The 21472-nt window shown below is 37.2% G+C and overlaps 1 pseudogene; it reads right to left on the reverse strand.

Moving 5' to 3' along the window:
• Positions 1-3693: 3693 nt before the first annotated feature.
• Positions 3694-21472, reverse strand: part of LOC102524892 (E3 ubiquitin-protein ligase Mdm2-like) — a 73850-nt pseudogene continuing 56071 nt past the window's right edge.

The following is a 21472-nucleotide window of genomic DNA, read 5'->3' on the forward strand; positions in this document are numbered from 1 at the left end:
GGAATGCAGACAGGTGATCTGCAAGTTAAAGGATCCACAGACCCCAGTCTTAACTCAGGAAACTGTGAAGGTTATTATTTATAAGTCCTACTTTATAGTTTCTGTAAAATTGGGAACTGTCATTGTATCCTGCAACCCACAAACTGGCAAACGTTTTCAAGAACTTAAAGTATTACCTGGACATCTGCAATGTCTAATGCGGAACACAGCTCAGATGACAATGGCCTTCATCCTGGCACTAGTAACATTAAAGGGAGACGATAAAGAGGTAAAATGATGGGAATGAAAGTCTGTTTATCGCTGCATTGGAAGTGAGTGTAAGAAATCCCAGCTATGGACTGAGGAACCAAAAGGCCAGCAACCGTCACATTTAAGGCTGTGGCCACCAAATACTTTCTCAGCTATAGCGCCAAATAGTCATCAAAGAGTTGCACTGCCTGTATGAGGTATTAAAAGAGGAAACTCTAAAACTATAGGTGCATGTGAGAGGGTGGAGGAGATGGTGCAGAACAGGGGTTCAAGCAGACTTTCCTTGCATTTCTGGGAAGCTCAGCAAACAGGTATCCATCCAGGTCATCATAACAGATGCAGTGGCCAAGGACTAAATCCTATTGACAATCAATTATTGAGAACCATTTAAGAAAACAGGATTATGAAGAAAATCAAGAAAGAGAAGCCAGAGAGGTGGAAGGAAAGCCATAAAAAATTTGGTGTCACAGAACTCAGTGAAAGAACATGGAGTGATTAAAAACATCAAATATTAAGTAAGACTCAGAACGAAGAAGTGGGCTTGACAGCAGGGAGATCACAGAAATGATAGCAAACGTGAGCTGTCGGGAACCTGGTCGGGGAAAGCCAGATTGCTGCGAGTGGATGAGTGAATGGGAGATACGGAAGTTAAGAGACATGAGGAGTAGACACCGATTCCAAGATTATGCCATGGAATTCGATTTAGGATGAGAAAGAGCTGAGGATGTTTAAATGACATGGGATGCAATCAATGTACGGTAGCAAATAATTCCCCTATCGAAGGTGTCGCACATTTCAATCTCCCGTCTAGCCCTTCCATTTTTAAGCAGCATGACTTTGGATGTTTCTCCTGGTCTCAGTCTTTTCATCGGTAAATGTGTGTCAGCATACTCTCACCCCAAGTTAGCTAATTGTTTTCTTTGAAGGCACTGCAGAGAGAGGGTACAATCAAGGTCTTGGAAAGTAGAAGGCTACAGATCCCAGAACGCAGGTGAATGAATTTATCTTGCAAAGGTGGAAGGTCTCTCTTACACTGTGGTGAACATAAGAGACAAAAATATGGGTACAGGTTCATTTACCCTTATGAGAGTGGTGTTGACAGATTTCCAATTTTAATGGCATTTATTTTCTCTGAGATAAGAGGTAGAATGACTAGCTCCACACAGATTACAGAGTTGGTGGGTGGGAGTCTCGAGGGAGATGGTATTGAAATAACCAGTGCAGTGATGGTGAGAAAACAAGGTTCCCAGATGGCCTTGGGTGCCCATTTTCACGCCAGTGAAAATATATTTCAAGGAACAGCCCTTTGTGAGGCTCTCATGTTTCTCTGAACAGTGCACCTAGCCTGGCACTTGATTAAGGAAGGATGACAGCAGGTGTGGCCCAGAATTAGTGTTCTGTAAGGTGGATGCGAGAGAATGACAACAGACCAGGTGAAAGGAGGATACTGGAGAGTGGGTCGACTTGAAGTCCGTTCAAAATTGAGAAGGACAGGGGCAGAGCAGAATATGATATAGATAAAAAATGAGGAAGTAGGAAGGATAGAGGCACAGAGAATTTGGCTGGGTGAAAGGCAGGTTGGGAGTGAAACGAACTGGAGAACTCGGAGGGTAGGAAGTTGTATTAAAACACTAGGGCGTTTGTATTTTTACAAGTGAAACTTTCCCAGCATTTAAGATCCAGGGGTGTGCCAGGGTGAGTGGGTTTATCACCAGACTGGAGTTAGAGGTAATGGGACTCATTTTATGCATGTTGTCCTTACAGAATCATTAATGGTTCCCCTTTCAGTCTTTTTTTCTTAATCAGGGACTTAATACATCATGTATTTATTTGTAAGTCAATAAATAATATATGAATACTAAGTCTAAATTGTAAACAATCGAGACCACATTCGTAATCCGGGGGCATGTGGAATGCAACTCCATTTGCATATAGATGTGAGTGCTTTATCAACAGCATAACCCCTGTGTGCGTATACCCTGGTTATACATTGTTTATAAGCTCATTATTCCCACCGACTTTCCTTGGAAAGAATGAATTCTCCTTCCGTTCGATGTATTATACATTCCAAACTAACAGTTTTACCGTATTTGAGGGTCTCTCTTTGGCCAAGGACTGATTTCTTTAGCCATTTGTTTCTTACTGACATATGCACATATGGTAAGTCATGTGTGTGGGTGTGCGATTTTTGTTTTTGAAGTTCATAATAACAATATTCCGTTAATGACTAGTATACAAAACTGCTGTGCAAAATGACCTTTCGGTTCCAGTCTAAACTTACAGTTGAGTTTATGGCCTTCACGCAAGTATGTGCCACTGTCATACACAGGAGAAAAACGCTGGGAGACCCTACATATAAATGGAAATTTGCACTACTTTGCTTCGAATATGATTTACATTTAAATATGAATCAAGAAGTTAACGTAGGAGACAGTTTGAGAGAGATTTTAGAATCCTATGTTCTGACTCTAGCTTTCATGAGGAAAATTGATGTATGATTTCTGGATAATTTAGAAAAAAGTTACGACCTTTTTGGATAGTTTTAAAATGAACACTTTTTTTCTGTTAGCACTTTTCTTAATTCATTTTCTGAATTCACTGGTTTCTAGAACTAGCCTTAAGCAAATGTCTGAAACTTGAGGAACTACCAGGAACCATGGAACCCAGACAAGAAGACACTTCAAAATGTCTTAGATTTGTTTTTGACTTAGGAGAAGCAATAGATTCTACTAAATTCTGAAGTCAAGTGTGCAAAAGGTCCTGATATAAAGAGCTGAACCCCCTCCCTGACCCACAACAACTCCCTATCCTACTGCAGAGCCTTAAAAATTTCTGTCTTGTGGATAAATTATGGTTATTCTCAAACACTTCTCACTTGACAACATCTTTACCTCCAATTCTTTATATACCAAAGTAGCTGGAGAAAAAGAAGTACAGTTTAATTACATGGCACCAAATATAACTACCAATTTATTTTTTATCAAGAAAGAGTATTTTAAGAGTCTCTGAAAGAGCAGAGAACCTAAGAATCACAAGATTAAAGGGTATCTAAAATATTAATATGGACTATTTCACACAAAATTTTTCTCTTTACATGAGAAGTACTTAATAAATTACATTTAAATGATATATACATATATGGATAAGTGGATAAGACTTAAAATATAAGGAGTAGGAGTAAAGAAGGAACTGTATATCCAATTCAAATGTATTAAAACACAAATATAAAATATAAACAGAAGTTAACATTTTCCTAAAAGGAAATAAATATTCACTATCACCCCGAAGTAGATAAATTATACCATTAAGAGAAAAAATACATACATAGACTGAGATACTTTCTTGCTTTGATATGTGTACAAAATAAAAATACATTTTATGTTTGTCTGAATGTTTAGCATTATACTGTTGGAAATGTATGCTCTACTTTTATGGACAGATCAACTAGGGGAGATGAGTTGGCATGATCATTTGAATTAGTTGTCTTCATAGTGGGCAGGGCTTACTTCTCTCTCTTTTTGAGATTTTCTGAGGTATAATTGATACATAAAAATTGCATATATTTAATGTACACATCTTGATGAGTTTGAACATAAACACAGACCCATGATATTATCACCACAATCAAGGTACTACACTTAGCCATCACCTTCATCAATTTCGTTCTTGCGCGTATGTTAAGAACGCTCAACAGGAGATCTGTCCTCAACATATTTTAAGTGCACGATACTGTGTTCTGAACCACACATACTATGTCGTACAGCAGATTTCCAGTACTTATTCTCTTGTATACTTTTTCAAGCTTCTTTACACATGTGCAGCATGTCATAAGATGCCCTGTGTTGCCATGGAGGTTGCAGGTATTTGAGGTGGGCTGCAGCAAATCACACAAGGGTCGATGGCATGAAGAGGAAGACAAGATTTCATCCTTTCCTCTCTGTCTTCTGTTTCTTCCCTCTCCAATTCTTCTGCATCCTCCTGGCTGCTGTAAGTGATGCTATTAGAGTTGATGACTGAGAACAGTGCTCACCTTCTTGGGACTGGGAGGCTCAGGTGATCTTTATCATCATTTTCTTCAGCGTATGACTCTGAAATCATTCACTGCAGGTTGGTTTTTTTGTTTTGTTTTTGTTTTTGTTTTTTTTTGCAATCAAGAACATCAAAGCCCTCTTCTACTTGTATTGAATTTTCTAGATTGGCTTTCTCTGACATTTTCCCTTTATCTTTATCTTCAGGAACTAATTCTCACAAAGGGTCCAACATCTGTTGCAAGGCAACAGAAGAGGGAGGTTTATTTCATTTCATAAAGGACACTTCCAGTAGTCAACTAAGGGAATTTCAGGATCTTCTTCAAGTTAATCTATATCAGTCTCCCCTGTCTGATGGATGGTAACTTTATAAACCACATCATCTTCCTCTGAGAGTTATTCTTCTGCACTAAAAGGCTATATAATCTTCTGAATCGAGACTCAACTTCAAATTCTGCAGAGTTAATCTGAAACTGAATCCTGATCCAAGCATCTGAAGGTTCACTCACACCAGCATCAAGATTAGGATTTGATGGTGTCTCTGTGGAGTCACCGTTAATGTTTCACAACGTACGTCCCTCATTACACATAAAGCAAGGCTTGTACCAAAGAAAGAGAAATGCTATCAGATTTCTGTGCTTTCTTTCTCATTCACCAGGTAATTCATCTGAATTTTCTTCTCATTGATAGTCATCTCTTCTTCCTCTAAATTCCCAAAACATTCACATCCCAGTCTCCTGGGGCGCTGACCACACTAAGGCTGGAGAAGTCTCCCCAGGTGAAGGGGGCGGTTAGGGATAGCCCTCCCCTGGGCTTCCCTGCCCATCTTCCTTCCAGGCACTCAGCTTTCACAGGCCTCAGAGATGCCAGTTCACTCAAGTCCCCCAGTGCCTCGCTGGACATTGGCACTTGTGCACTCAGCGCCCTGCCACCATCCTCGACCAAGTACCCCTTTCATTTTCAAAACTGTCCAAGTTTGCACACAAATTCTCTTTTCATGCTATGTAAAAGTCACTGAAAATTATGAAGCTGAGGAAGAGGGAAGGCAGAATGCTTGACGGATCATCTAAGTGGGTGTAGAGTCCATGGCAACAAGGGAAAAAAGAGGGGCTTAGTAAGAATACTCATAAACGAGTGCATAGCAATAAAGCATAATTAGGTGAAAGCTAAAAACTTAAATTTAAGTCTTCACACACTATAGACAACATGCCGAGTAGAACACCTGGGAACCTAACACGTAACAGCATCTCACACTCACTGTGGTGAACGATTCTATGAGATGCTGCTCTGATTTAATTACCTTCAAAAGTCCAAGTCTGATTCCTTCCAAAATTTAGCATCTATTGCAAGCCTAACAAGTGAAAACTTGAAGCTGGAGAACAGAGCCATTACTGAAATAAAAGTAATCAACAAACTCTTACACATTTAAAGCAATGATTCACACAGGATTTCATACAAAACTCCCATTAATGCTAATGAAATTGGGTAAGTTACAGGCTGAAACTCTTCTATACATTGATAGGTGACTAGTTCCCTGAGGTACTTACTTAGATGAGGGAACTTAATTTTCTCTCCACTAATCCTCTCTGGATGAAAAGTAAGAAATCATGCTTCGTAGGTTCAATTTCTTTTTAAAGTAGATGGCAGAAATTCAGAAGCATGGGAGTGGATTCATCGAATGCCACATTAGAACACTGTGTAGCTCATTTTTGACCAGTCAAACCATCTTCCATTCGGATGGATACCACTTGGCCAAAGTCTTGAGAAGTCAGTCCTGTTTGAGGCTCTGAAAGTCAGTCATTAAGTTCATTCAGTCTTGCTTCTTCGAAACTCTAGAAAAAGAAACTGCAATTATGTGAGGGAACAAGTTGAGAAGAAATAGAAATTCCTAATTGCTATAGTATGAATTGAAGAGTGCTGTCACTGATTTAATTAGCTGCCGAGGGAAGGAGAGATCATGAAATGTTGAGTTAGAAACAACATAAGATTATTCAAAGACTTTTACAAAATGATAGGACAGGTAGAATTAAGTTTCTGGAACAGAAATGGTTTTTGTGTGTTTTTCAGAAGAAAGGAGCAACTTTCACTACCATGTCACTGTTTTTGCCACATAATGATCATTCTAATAACATCAGCTTGGTTGTATGCAATTCTGGACTAGCGCCAAATAAATTTTCTATTCACCTTCTCAAGTATTACAACTTCTTAGTATATAGGTACCGTGTATATAGGTAGTATGTGTAGGTTGTGGTCTTATTTTATAATTGACATAATGAGGCTCACTTTGGTAAGTTACCCCATAGAATAAAAGTGGTAAGCCCTAAAAATAAAACTCATTGTAAATAAAATAAGTACGCTGATTCTGATGACAAGGTTGATGTCATGGAAAGCAAATCTTAAAGTCTCGTGTAGCTGACCTTCGTTCTTTGACAGCTGATGCAATCAAGCCTTAAAATGGGAATTTTCTAAAAATCGTAACTTGGGATTCTAATGGCAGACGAGTTCTAGTGTCTTGACTTTTAGTTAGTGGTATTTAGAAACGTTTAAAAAAACAAAAACAAACAAACAAACAAAAACAAAGCATAAATACAGGACAGAAATAGACTCATGGACAGAGAATACAGACTTGTGGTTACCGGGGGCGGGGGGGGGGGACGGGGTAGAGGGTGGGAAGGGATAGACTGGGATTTCAAAATTGTAGAATAGATAAACAAGATTACACTGTATAGCACAGGGAAATATACACAAAATGTTATGATAAATCACAGAGAAAAAAATGTGACAATGAGTGTGTATATGTCCATGTATGACTGAAAAATTGTACTGAACACTGGAATTTGACACAACACTGTAAAATGACTATGAATCAATAAAAATGTAAAAAAAAAATAGGGATAGACCCCAAATACCAAAATATATCTTTGATTAAATTATGCATGAACACATAAATAGTTATTATGTGCTGTTCAGTGAAAAGTATCTGATGATTCTTATTTTGATTAAAGCCCAAATTACTTTGAACTTAAGCATTAGCAGACACATTTTGGCTAATTATGTGGCTTTAAATAATTTTTTTAAGTTTGCTAATTTATTAGACATTAAGAATTGCTACACATGACATTAAAAAAATGTCTAGTCTAAAATCTACAGTTATAGTTGGAAACGTCTCAGTAATTGATAGAACAAGTAAAGTCAGTAAGATCAACACTGTCAACTAACTGGACCTAATTAACCTTTATAGGACAGAGGGCAGAAACCTGACAACACAAGAATACACTTTTTTTTTTTCAAATGCACAAACACTATTCACCAACATAGGCCATATTCTGTAACACAAAGATTCTAGAATGAAACTGTACAACATAAATCCTCAAACCGCAATGGAAAGAAACTAGAAATCAATAGATAATAATTCAAAAATGGTCAAATATCTGGAAATTTTAAAACATACTTCTGAATAAATCCTGCATCAAAGGAGAAAGCAAAAAGGAAGTTAGGAGGTATTTTGAATTAAATGAAAGTGAAAATATCAATATTTATGTGGTCAGTTTAAGTGGTGCTTAGAAAAATTGATAATGTTAGGGGAAAAAAAGAAATATTTCAAATCAATCTTTGGAGATTCAACTTAAGAAAGCAGAAAAAGAAGAGCAAATTAAGTTCAAAGAAAGTAGTAAAAGAGCAAAACATCAGTGAAATTCAAAATATAAAAGAAATTCAGATAATCGATAAAACCAAAACTGATCCTTAGAAAAGTTCAATAATAAAATTGATAAAACTCTGGTCAGACTAATTAAGAAAAAGAGAGAGAAGACACAAATTACCAATATCAAGACTAAAAGAGGTAACATCACCTCAGATCCCAAAGACATTAAAAATATAAAGGAATATTATGACCAACATTATGACTATAAATTTGATAACGTAGTTTCCCTAAAATGGACAAATGCTTTAAGATAAACACCTAAAAAAGGGTGAATTTTGTTATATATAAATTATATTTCAATAAACCTGACTAACAAAAAGGGGGAGACTGGTTTAAAGGAAAAGAAACAGAATGTACCAGTGCTGTAACTAACACTGATAGTCTTTTTTATAATGTTGTTTTTATTTATTTGTTTTTATAGCTCAGCCTAATATTTTGGGGCAACATGAAGATTATTCAGAGATGTTTAAAGCATAGTGTCTTAATATCTACAAAGTACACATTTATTTTCACAGTTTTTCCTTCCTTTTCCTTTATTTCTGTTTAATATATCATGTATTTAAGTCACTTAATTCACTTCCACTTTGGGATGTTTTCCAGTATAAGTGAAGCTTTTCAACATAAGCTATAGAGCTAAGTGTCAGTTCCCTGCCTGGAATATGGCAAGTCCATTCAGCTACCTTTTTAATTTTTCCTTAATTTGAACCTGAAGTTTCTGATGAAATTGTATTGAAGCTAAAGAGTCTATCTAGATGGGTATTTTGGGGGAGACATGAAGTCATCACATTGCTTTTTGCATCTCATCATAGTTGTGAGCTTTGTCTGCTGGTAGTCAGTCACCAGTATAAAATAAAAGTACTTTCTAACGTGAGCATTAAGTATTCATGAAGTTATTAATTCTCCAATAGACCCAGGAAGAGAAAAAGTAGACAAAGGTGTTATTAGTCAGAGAGATAATAATAACATGAGAGCCATAACTTATCGAACACTTATATGTGCCAGTGTGTTAAGCAGTTTTCATTTATTACTTAAATTAATCCTCATAACATCACTGAGACATGAGAATAATTCTTATTGTACCACAAGGACGGATATTAAAGACTAAGAAATAGCCCACCAAATGAATTAGCAAAACTTAAGGGGGAAAAACCACCAGTGTTAGCAGTGGCTGTTGGGAAATGTATGAATTCAAGCTTGCATTGTAGATCGAAGGTTAAATTCTGTAAAAACCATTTCGTTAAGTAATTTCTAGTATACAGCAAGAGTCATGAAGTTGTTTTGTGTTTTGTTAGAGCAACCCTAGAAACATACTCTAAAGGCATAATCCAGGCTATGGAAAAGAAAAACCTGAGATTAATGATATTAATGTGAGCAGTAGCCATAATGTTATTTTATTTATTTAACAATATTTAATAATATTTAATGTTGAACAATATTTATTTTTAAACGTATAATACTTAACAATATGCAATATGCAACAATAATTGTTAAATAGAATACAATGTAGCCATATGACTTTATATTAAATACAATATGCTATACACCCATCCATATGTATCTATTCATGCATATGCATAAATATATACAGATATATGTACCCATATACATGTGCATAAAAATAAACACAACTCTGTATTTACATTTCCTTTGATTAAAACTATTTTCAAAAGTGTGATCCACAGACTAGATTGAAGTTGGCAAAAAAATATAATGTCTAATATTTCTTACCACTTAGTTATATTCCTGCAATAGTGAATTGCTTATAGTACTCCAGATAAAGCCGTGGTGTGAGCTTTGATTCATGTATTTCTTTTTCCTGCAATGATCTCCCTGTCCTTCCTGTTTTGAGTTAGCCCAACTTATTCTTTAAGATATAACCCCCAGGAACGTATATATAGCTCATACAACTTAATAATAAAAAAAAAAAAAACCGAATCTGAAAATGGGCAGAAGACCTAAACAAGCAATTCTCTAATGAAGACATATAAATGGCCAATAGGCACATGAAAAAATGCTCAATATTGCTAATTATCAGAGAAATGAAAATCAAAACTACAATGAGGTAGCACCTCATACCAGTCAGAATGGCCATCATTCACAAGTCCAAGAACAAAAAATGCTGGAGAGGGTGTGGAGAAAAGGGAACCCCCCCTACACAGCTGGTGAGAATGTAGTTTGCTGCAGCCATTATGGAAAGTACTATGGATATTTCTCGAAAAACTAAAAATAGATTTACCATCTGATCCAGCAATCCCACTCCTGGGCATATATCTGGAGGGAACTCTAATTGGAAAAGACACATGCACCCCAATGTTCATAGCAGCACTATATACAATAGCAAAGACATGGAAGAAACCTAAATGTCTATCAACAGATGCCTGGTTAAGGAAGTTGTGGTATGTTTATACAATGGAATATTACTCAGCCATAAAAAAGAATAAACTAATACCATTTGCAGCAACATAAATGGACCTAGAGATCATCATTGTAAGTGAAGTAAGGCAGAAAGAGAAAGAAAAATACATATGATATCACTCATATGTGGAATCTAAAAAAAGAAAAAAGAGGATACTAATGAATTCATCTACAAAACAGAAACAGATTCGTAGACATAGTAAACAATCTTATGGTTACTGGGGGAAAGGGGATGGGAAAGGATAAATTTGGGAGTTTGAGATTTGCAAGTGTTAGCCACTATATATAAAAGTAGATTAAAAAAACAAATTCTTCTGTATAGCACAGGGAGCTATATTCAATAGCTTGTAATAACTTTTAATGAAAAAAATACAAAAATGAATATATGTGTGTATACGCATGACTGGGAAAAAAAAAAGATATAACACCCAGGAATTATCTTTCCTGAGACTCTTTACTTCCTTCCTGTGTACACCTAAGGCTCCTCCGAATAGTTCTCTCTTAGCGTCTGACACAGTAATCTAAGATCATCTTGCTGGCTTTGTAGGAGACTTCCATCTCCACTGGGACCCCTTGGGGGCTCAGAAACTGTTCCATTTCTTCTTTATATTCTCAGGATCGAGAAAGTTCTGGGTGTGTAGGAGCATTATAAGCATCTCAAGAACTAAGCCTTTGTGATCTGAAATGTAAGCAGTTTATATTAAGATAGTATGATTACATTAAGATAATAAGTTTCCCTTTTTTCAGTTTCTTATAATTTTATACTGTGGTTATATTGTTTTCATAATGATGAAAATACACGCATTCAAACAGACTAAAATATGATGCCAATACATGCTAATGTCTATCTATAATTTTATCAGTACTACACTTCAACCAGCAAGTTTTAGAAATACCTAAAGGAATAATTATGATATATTTTACAAAAACCTTTAAATCTTTACTTGAAACTTGGGATCAGAATTGAAGAAAATGCACATAAAAAAGGAAGGGTGCATGTCCGTACACGTCAACCTTATGTGTCATTGAAAAGTATATTAAAACATGAAAACTTCAAATTTTTTAGTCAAACCTAAACTATCAAGTATTGTCCTAAAACACAGTGTATACAGCTAAGAGTAAACTCTCTTAGCTAATAAGGAAAACTAGAGGTCCTAAAAAATTAAAACAAAAGGAGGAAATAATAGATGGCATTATAAAATATAGAGATATTCCAAATATTTAGCTATGAATATGTCCTTTTATAATCATACACTTTGTGTGCATTCTGCCTCCACCATGAATATATAACAGTCTTTTGAATTCCTGTGGTTGTTGTGATTTCTGGTTAAGTAAGAGAGCAATCACAGGAAATTATTTTAAATAACCTGAAGACACTTATTTGAGCAGCCTTGTTAGATTTACTGCACAATGGTTGAGTAGCTAGTTTTTTTTTTTTTTTTTTGCCTTGAGTGGAGACCCGATTTAGGGAGTGTATATCAATTGATTGTTGGGTGTTAAAACAGAAGTAAAAAGAACTTGTGCAGGAATATTGAGCTTCTCCAAGGTAATATTTTTCTTTCAAAATACCAACAGTAAGATACCATCTGACACATTAAAAGTTCTGGAGGCAAAAAAGCTTATTTAAAATACACTATTGTGACACCCTAAGTGAAGGAATCTCTAAGAAGAGAAAGCTGAAAAATAAGCCAAAAGAAAAATCATCGTACAAAAGGATAACTAAGTTTAAAGCACAGACATGATAACTAAGCCTAGAACAGAACGTCTTTGATCCTAAACACATATCCAGAAACCATCAAAGACAAATGTTACAGGTAAAAGCAATAAAAAGGATTACCTCGAGAGGAAGGAAAGGCACATATTTAGATGCACTGTTAGAAGAGAAAACAAAACCAGGGAAGCAGTGAAAGATCTGAAAATTGAAAGGGAAAATCAAATCGGTGCCTTTTCTGCCTCATCCATCTGCCGGCAGCCAGACAGCACACTTTGGAGTCCAATGGAGTGAAAACAAGATTGGGCAACTTCAGCAGAAACACATCCTCTCCATTTTTAAAATAATGAAAACAGTAACAGAGGCATGACCAGGAACCAAACAGGAGAAACACCCAGGAAATTGCACAGGGGACAGTCAGGGAGGCAGTAAAAGAGAGTTTATTCATTGGAATGAAAATTCAGCATGGCTGGACTAGGTTACATGTTTCAATGGCCTGAAAAAAGAAAATGGGTTGAGAAAAATGTGAATTATCCAATGATCACGTTTAGTCAAGCAAGAAAAAGGTCCTGGGCTGCTTGGGAAGAGCTGGGTCTAGTTCTGAAGTGATATAATTAGATTGTTTAAATTCCTGACCATGGCACCAAGAATCCTCACCATCTGTCTGCCCAGAGGATCCCTCTCACTGCACTTCCTCCCAGGAATGGGCTGTCTTTGTCACAGCTGCCCCTGAGAATAAACCCAGACACTTTACTGAGGTTTGAAAGAACCTAGGTTTTCTGGACCATGCCTTCATGCCAGCCTCTCTCCCATCATTCTCCCCGGTGTTTGCTAAACATCAGCCACTCTTTCCTTCTACCAAGACTTGAAGCTCCACCATCAAATTTGTGTCTTTACACATGTTATTCCAACTGGAAAAAGGTATCTCCATTTCCCCTGCTCCGGATATCACCTGATCTGAGAGGTTGTCCCTGACTATACCATCCTCCCCTTCAAAGTTAAATCACATTGTTAATTACCTCATAAAATGTATAAACATTTGAAATGAGCATGTATAATTATTTGATTACTTTTTTTATGATTCCTAAAAAATATAAACTCTAAGAAAGCAGAAACCTAGTTTTTCACCATGCAATCCTAAACAACTGGAAAAGCAAATATTGTATAATAGAAATTCTGTAAATGTTTCTTTAATTAAGGAATTGATTGGCAGAGAAACAGTGATCATCCTAGCCTTGAAGCAAGGATGAGGAAAAACAGATACATCATTTCAGGAAAGGAGCTAGGTATGTTATATACATTATATCATTTAATCCTCCACCAAACCTAAGACATAGGTATTATTATCCTCACTTTACAGATAACAGTGGAGGCTAAAAACAATGAAAGAACTTAACCTAAGTCATGTAATTCTTAAGAGGAAATAGTTGGTTTCAAATGTGATTCTGAATTTCATGTTCTACCCACTTTACCACACTGACCCTTCATTATTCTAGTCATTTCCTTCTCTAATTAGCTCATTTTGCAACATCTTCTGTGAAGCAGACTATTTATCATAACCTTTTTCCTTGTGTGATATCTTGTTCTGATCATCAATTGGACTTCTAGGAGAAATACATAGACTGGAGATGCTAGCTATGGTTTATCTATCTACTCTAGTTCTCTGACTGAGCAATAAAGTCATTCAGGGCAATGATCTTGTCTATTTCTTTGCCTGCCCCATTTTGCCCCTGGCCCCACTACACCCCCCACAAGCCCGTTACCTCCTGTACCTCCTTCCCCCTTGTATCCCCCACCCGCCTATGTCTTCTGCATCCTGATGTGTTCTGCCCTAACTTGCAGCACAATTGTCTACACATCAAGATAATAAGTTAGCAGAAAAGTAAGAGAAATCAGAGGAAACTTTCTTATTTCTAGATACTTGTTCATCATTTGGGGCATAAAGGGAAGAATGAACAGGACAGCAAAATTATTTAGAGTGAGTGATAGTCTCAACTGCTTCATTTGTTCATGCCTGGTAACCAGAGCCTCACTCAAGTCTCTGAGCTCATCTTCCTTCAAACAAAAACTTATGTAGTAGTTTATAAGCAGGTGTTTCAGACCTAATTTATCTGTTTAATTTACCTGTCTAATCCTAGAATCTTTATCTCTAAAACTGAGCTATTAAAACATCTATTTCAAAAGATTCTTGTGAGGAACAATTAATCTAATATATGTAAATATTCCACCAAAAGGGTGGGGCCATAGAAAGCATTCGATAGCTACAGTGTTCAAAATTTATAGAAGTCCCACCTCTACCCCTCTGGAGGCAGGGTTTATGCTTTGGGGAGATTCCCTTTTGTCTTAGAAGATTTTCTCAGATTTCTCCAAAGGCTCTCAAAGTTAATAAAAGGTTTACTTGTTTTTAAGAGATGGTACCCATCTGGGGGGAAAGTATATTATTCCTTTTCAAAAGATTTGATACTGACCTCTGAGTAAACAAAAGGACAAACGTCCTCATTACAAAGAAAGAGTTTTATTACCACTCGTTCCCTTGTGTGGCTTTTTAACTTCTCAGTAATTTTAAAAGTGATTTTCCTGATTATATGTATGAGCTCTCTTTCATACATGGATTTAACATCCACAGTATTGATAATTTGCAAATATGATGGACACCACTAGTTCTCACTGATAACTGGATCTCTGTTCCATTTTGTGCACATGTGAGTCTGAAGTCCCTCAGCCTTGCAGTTAGGTAGGGCCCTCTAAGAACCAATGAAATGAGAGCAAAAGTAGCATCTGTTAGTGGCTGATGCAATGAAGAGCCCTGGGAGATTCTCCAGTATCGTGTTCCTCTGCCCCTCCTGTGGCAGGCAAAGCCTTGTGCTCCCAAGGCAGAACCAAAGAACAGAAGCAGCATGGGTTACTGAGCTACTGAGTGGCGGTCAAGTGCCTTGGAGAGTCCTGCAGATTTTCAATACATTTTACATCAGTGGGGTGGGTGGTGGTGGTGAAATGCTTTTGTTGTCTTAAGTCAATGAAATTAGAGGGTTGTTTCGGTTATCATGGTGTATTCTAACATGCGTGTGCAGGAAAGAGTCAATTCATCAGGTCTGAGTTGCTAAAAACTTGTGCATTCCCAGACAAACTGATTTTCTTGGCTGGTCCTTGGTGGGTTACTGGAAATGGTATGTTTGAAATGTTCTGATAAGTGTGTTTTGCATGTCTGGAGCTTTGAAGGAAACTCTACCAGTTTGTCCAGCTTGTGGGAGCAATGTGGTTTGTGGTAGACACCTGCCTTCTTTTCGATAGTCTCCTGTTTTGTTAATCGCAGCCAGTCATGAAGGCAGTGTGTGCTTGCGTGATCAACCCCCAATGAAAATGTAAGGCTCTTGGGCTCAAGAAAACTTCCTAGCAGACAACACTTCACATAGTCTGCTACAGTTTACAGCAGGAAGAATTAAGTGTGTCTTGGGTGATTCCAGTGGGAGAAAACCCTTGGAAGCTTGTTCCTGGTTTCCTTCAGACTTTGCCTGATGCACTATTTCCTGATTTTGCTTTGTATCTTTTCTCTATGGTGATAAACCACAGCCATGAGTATGATGACTTCTGAGTTCTCAGTCCTTTTAGTGAATCACTAAGCCTAGGGTGATCTTATGAACCACCAAGACACTCCTCTCACTGATACAGAAAATTGGTACTGGAAGTGGGGTCCTGTCATCGCAAAAACCTAATATATGTGACACTGCTGTTATAGGTGCCTGAAAATATGATGATTTATATTTAAAACTGGCAGAACATTTGTCATATATGATACAGTGATAAAACCCTTGCCTGGGGTAATTTAAGCATTAGATCATGTAAGTGACGAACTTTCCCTCTTGAACTGAGAGTCCAGAGGAAATGATTGGAAAATTGAATTTTATTAGTGTATTTTGAATAAAATAGGCCAGATTTTATATTATGTTTCAAGAAAGTGATGAACTCAGAAAATAACTGGCTATGGAAAGGAATAATGGGATCACAAACATTCCAGGTTTTGCAATATTGGGGAAGTTGATTGCTTTTGATCCCAAACTATAAGTGATGAATATAATAAAAACTTTGAAAGTGAAAAATCTGTAAAAAATTTAGCCATCTAACAATGAATAAATTAAAGGCCTTCCTGCCTTTTATTAAAACTTCTCAAAAGACTAAAAGTGCCTTGAAACAAAGATTAGATTAAAGGTCAATGCCCAGAAATTAATATCAATATTTAAAATATGTTGAGGTAAAGATCACATTTATTTTTGATGTAGCCTTTTCATCTACTAGGCAAAATAGACTCAGTAGGTTGATAGAAAAAATTAAGAGGACAAAAAAATAAGTAAATAAAATCAGAGAAATTACTGGACCTAGGAATCTGTTAAAAAAAAATGTATGTTTCCTGGTACATGGATCTAATGGATTCAAATATGTAAGAACCCTACCATGCATGTGTGTGTGTGTGCATGCACGTGTGTGTGTGTATGTGTGTGTGTAGTATCACGTTGCTAAAGAAACTTGGAGCTTAGACTGAAAACAAAGCCCGTGATTCCTTGAGGCTTAAAAATGACTTTTGCATTTGTCAAAAATATTAATTATGTCCAGCTACTCCAGGGATTACCTCTAACAATTCTTGAAACAATTCCTTTAACTCAGAAGTATAAAGACAATAGAAGTAAAGGAAACATTACAAATTGGTATCAGAGCAGAACAGAGTCTGAATCCAAGTCCCATTATGGGCTAGCCATGGAACCCTGGGCAATTGAAACAGGAATCATTAAAATACCATTTCAAAAAGCTATTGTGAGGATTAAATGCATGCAATTGCTCAGTATAATTCTGATCACGTTGAAAGCATCCAATAAATGTTAACATTCATTGTCAAAATGATCCTTGAGCCCCCATGCTTCCATAGGCAGGTAGTGGATTGAGAACCTGTTATAGTCCCCATGAAGGGCCTATCCCCCAAAGTCCGTTTCAGATACGGATGTGGAAGATAATGAGAGACAGAGGAGGGGAAAAAGCTTTCAGAAAATGGAGCCAGGAGGCCTCTGAAAAAAATGGAAAAGAGAATTTCTCCTGGAAGAGCAGGATAAGGGCTTCATCAAGGAATATTCTCTGCCTTCAAGATAGGTCATTTACCCTATGTCTGCTAGTGGGGTTTCAGAATTTCTAAGGACCAATGACTGCTGTGTGACTCTCATCATTCTTTTTTTCAGAATGAGAATGTTTACTGCAATTATCCAAGCCTTATTGTGCCATCGTCTGCTAAGTGTGTATGGGGAGGAGCAGATGGTTCTCATCTGAGTTCATAGGTTTCCAGTCCAAGACAAGCCATGTTCACATCTGACGGACAGACCATTATTACACAGCACGTAAACGTTAGAGCTGTTGTTGGATAAGACTTGGGTGGTCTTCCTTGGCAAGGGAGTGTGTATTTTGCATAAAATTTAAACTTCATATATTAGAACCGGGAGCACAAACCATAGCAGGACTTACCAATGATCACCAGTATCCAGCTCTCCTCTCCTGCCTCACCTTACAGGAGCTGCACTTCCCAACCTCCTTACAGTGAGATGAGCCCACGTGACAGCTTCTGGCCAGTAAAGCGCATCACTTTCAAGCCAGGGCAATGAAAACACCCTGAGAAGTTTTCAGTTTTATTATTCTACTGCTGCAGCTGTTACGAAGACATCCTCATGCTGGGTTAGCCAAGTCCCAAGGGTGCAGCAGGCTGGGTGGAGGAGAGCTGCCACGGAGAGTTTCCTAGACCTAGGGTGGATTTTTTATAAATAAGAAAATTATCATTTTGTGTGAATCCCAAAAGATTTGTGGTAGCCTGTTAAAGCAGCATAACTTAGCCCATGCTGACTGAAACAGTGAGCACTGCTGAGTATCTGTGACTTGACATTGTTTTCAGTGTCTCTAAGGATGAATTTTAATCTTTTCCACAGTAAGGCCATATGCTGGTTATTGTCAGTTTGTGCTCCCAGAGGTCAGAGTGGCTGCAGCATATTAAACACAGAGAAGGGCAGTGCAAGAGAAGTTCTACATTTAGAAATTTTAGATTATAAAGGACTTTTTAAGTCATGGCAATGTGAGTGCAGGTTTTAGTTTCTAAAAGCAATGGAAAGATTTTAAGCAAAGGAATGACATATGATACACACTTCATTAATATTCTGGGCTATGTGCAGTTCAAAAATGGAAACATGGATAACAGATTTAGTGGCTATTGTGGTTTTCAAGAAGAAGATGCAGCTTAAACTAAAGTGCTCATAGTGACATTTAAAAGGTGAGGCTAGAATCCATATATATGTTGCAGTGAGAAGCAATAAGCCTTGGTGATCATGTAAGGAAATGCCCTAGAAACTTATTTCTCCTGAAGAACATATAATTTTTGAGAAAGTCAAGAGACTATACAAACTTCTCTGTATTTGCAAAGCTAGAAATTTGCAAAGATCTTGGGATTTATCCCTTGTAAATGTCAAGGGTCTTATGATATCTGCTTATTGTATAAAACTTGAAAAATACAGTTGTACCCAAATGTCATTGAGAAGTGGGTAGGAATTGCATCTATGCCACGATTACTTTTTTTTTTTCTGTGCACTTCCGATTTCATTTTCTACAACGTTCTTCTCCGCAGCGCAGACAGAAACACAGACCTCCAAGGAGCCCCCCACGCAGTACACCCAGTACCCACTGTCTCTGGGAACACCCAAACATGTGCTTCCCACATCTCTCCAGAGATTTCTGACATTCTTCATTCTCTCTTATTTTGTCCCCGAATTCTCAAGTGACACCCCCACAACACACACATACAGGAACATGCAAACGGAAGCTCTTCAGAGAGTCTCAAGGCTAATGCTTCTCTAAATGTCTTCAGGTAAGCTCTAATATACATGACATAATACTTTTAAACGATAATTTAAGTTTTTTGTATGAAACATCTGACTTTTCTACACCTTCTGCCACTTATATCTCATCCAAACTCTCTCAAGAAAACCATCCAGTTATAATTGAGCCATCATCATCCTATTCGTATCATTGCATCTAAAGTCTGTAGATTGTAATTTTTCCTCCATTTATGTTTTTACTACAGTATTCAAGCCCCTCCTCCTCATCTCTTTCTGGGACTATTGAAACAGCTTCCTAACAGACAGCCCTCCATCCAATCTTATTTACAATCAATCACCACTGTACAATGCAGTCAGAATAAACCCACTAAAATGCTGACCTGACCACCTCTACTCCTCAACTAGATCCATTAAAATTTTGCTGTTCTCTGGACAGATCCCGAGTTTCTTTGCAGACTTTTAGAAACACTTACTACTTGCCACTGCCTACTTGTAAAGCCTCATCTTTTAATTCTTTCCCCCTCAAACATGCACTCTGTGGTCCAATCAATCTGAATACCGTTTAGTTTCTCCAGCGTGGCAGGGGTCTCTCATTTCAGGGACTTCACGTGTCCAGATCTTTCCTTCTGGACAAATATTGCCAACATCCCTTTAGGGTCTTAGTCTCAATAGCTCTTCCTCTGTAAGTCTTTTGACATTTTCCTAAACTAGACTCTACGTTCTGAATATGTCATTTCCAAATACCTCTCATTTCCTTGTTTATCACATAACTCACATTCGCCTTGGTACTGCATTTAAAAAATTACCTTTAGATCACGTGACTCCATGAAGACAGGGGATTTCCCTTGCCCAATATATAGAAGGCACTTGTGGCAAATGCTCACTGACTTGTTGTGTTGTTAGTTTCTTGTGCCCGGATTCCTCACTTGCCATTTAAATACAAGCCAATAAGTGATTGTGTATATTTTATGGAGGAGGCAAAGTTATCCACCTTAGAGACTAGTGGTGTGTGAGTTCTCTCACCAGATTTCTCTACCACACTGGGAAGCATATGGAGAAAAATAATTTTAAAAGGAAAAAAAAAACCTAATATCTAATTAATGTGTTTCCTTCCAGTCTCCTATACATGCCTGGTAGATAGACAGATTGAAAGCACAGTTAGTTGGAGAGATCAAGGCATGGCATAGAGCTAGATGAATGGATAAATGACAATCATATGTGAAAGTGTATTGAGTGGGGTTGTGTATATGGTTTTTGTTTGATTGTTGTTTTTTGGAAGTGTGTGTGTGTGTGTTCTGTTTTTCTAAACATTACCCAGAGAATCTTTTTCCATTTAATTAAAAATTTTTCCTGATGCCCACATGATACTGAAATATGTTATGCACATTATTTATTTAGCCTTCACATTCAGTAACACATACATTATTTCCATTTTTTCTCATTATAAATAATCCCCTAGCAAACATTTCTGTCAAAATCTTTTCCTGAATCTGGATATAATATTAATCTTTCACACTTCTATGCTTCTGTGCTCTGGTGCCCGGTCTTCCTATGGGAACTCAGTAATCCTTTGGTGCAACTACACTGAGACCCATTTTTATAAGCCAGTCCTCCTCTTTACCAATTCTTAGCAACTTTCTCCAGCTTGGTGTAGTAGCATCGAGCTATTGAATTAGAAAACATCAATGCGGTGGAATTGTGTGAACTTGAAAATTCATTTAGCTGCCCTGAGTCTGAGATTCCTTATTCTTACAATGAGAATCATCCTACTATTTGTCCTACTTCTGCAGAGGTGTTTTTTGGGTTTTTTTTTTTTTTTTGCCTCTGTGTTTTACAGACCATTACTAAGGGAAGAAATGTAAGATGTAAGTGCATTTTAACAAATAATGTTTGTTTTTATGTATGTGTGTAGGTGTGTGTGTGTGTATAAAAGCAGTTGATAAGTCTTATTTTGTTTGAAATGATTTGCATGCCCTTCGGATCACTTGGATTAAGTTCAGATACTTGATTCATACACTGTGTGTCTGGATCATGTCCAGGGTCTGAGGCTTGGCACATAAGGCTCTTCTCAGCTTTACTCCAAGTTTCAGCTGCAAACTCATTGCGCATGTGTTATTTTTTCTGTGCCAGATGTACTTACTTCCCCATGTTTTGCAAAATTTCAAGGTCCTTTCAACCCATGGTGCCTTGCTACAAGCTCATTCCTCTACTTGGAGTGTCATCTTCCATCCATCCTCCCCTAGGGGCAAATTGACACAAACCAAAGATGAAAAGGTGATTGGTGAATCATTTTGAAACAACTTTCAAAAGACATTCTGTGTCTTAGATCGTATAGTATATGTGATTTTTAGAGTGTATGTGTGAGTGTGCACGCATGCAAATGCATATCACATGTGTGTGTTTATGTGTGAGTGTGTAGGGATTGAAATAAATTGTGCTTTTTTTCTCCCCAGAGTTTCTATATGACAAAGCTTCAAGCCAGTGAATTTCTAGTTAATGGAAAAGTTAA

The sequence above is a fragment of the Vicugna pacos genome, chromosome 15, assembly GCF_048564905.1.
Source record: "Vicugna pacos chromosome 15, VicPac4, whole genome shotgun sequence".
In the NCBI taxonomy this organism is placed as follows: Eukaryota; Metazoa; Chordata; class Mammalia; order Artiodactyla; family Camelidae; genus Vicugna; species Vicugna pacos.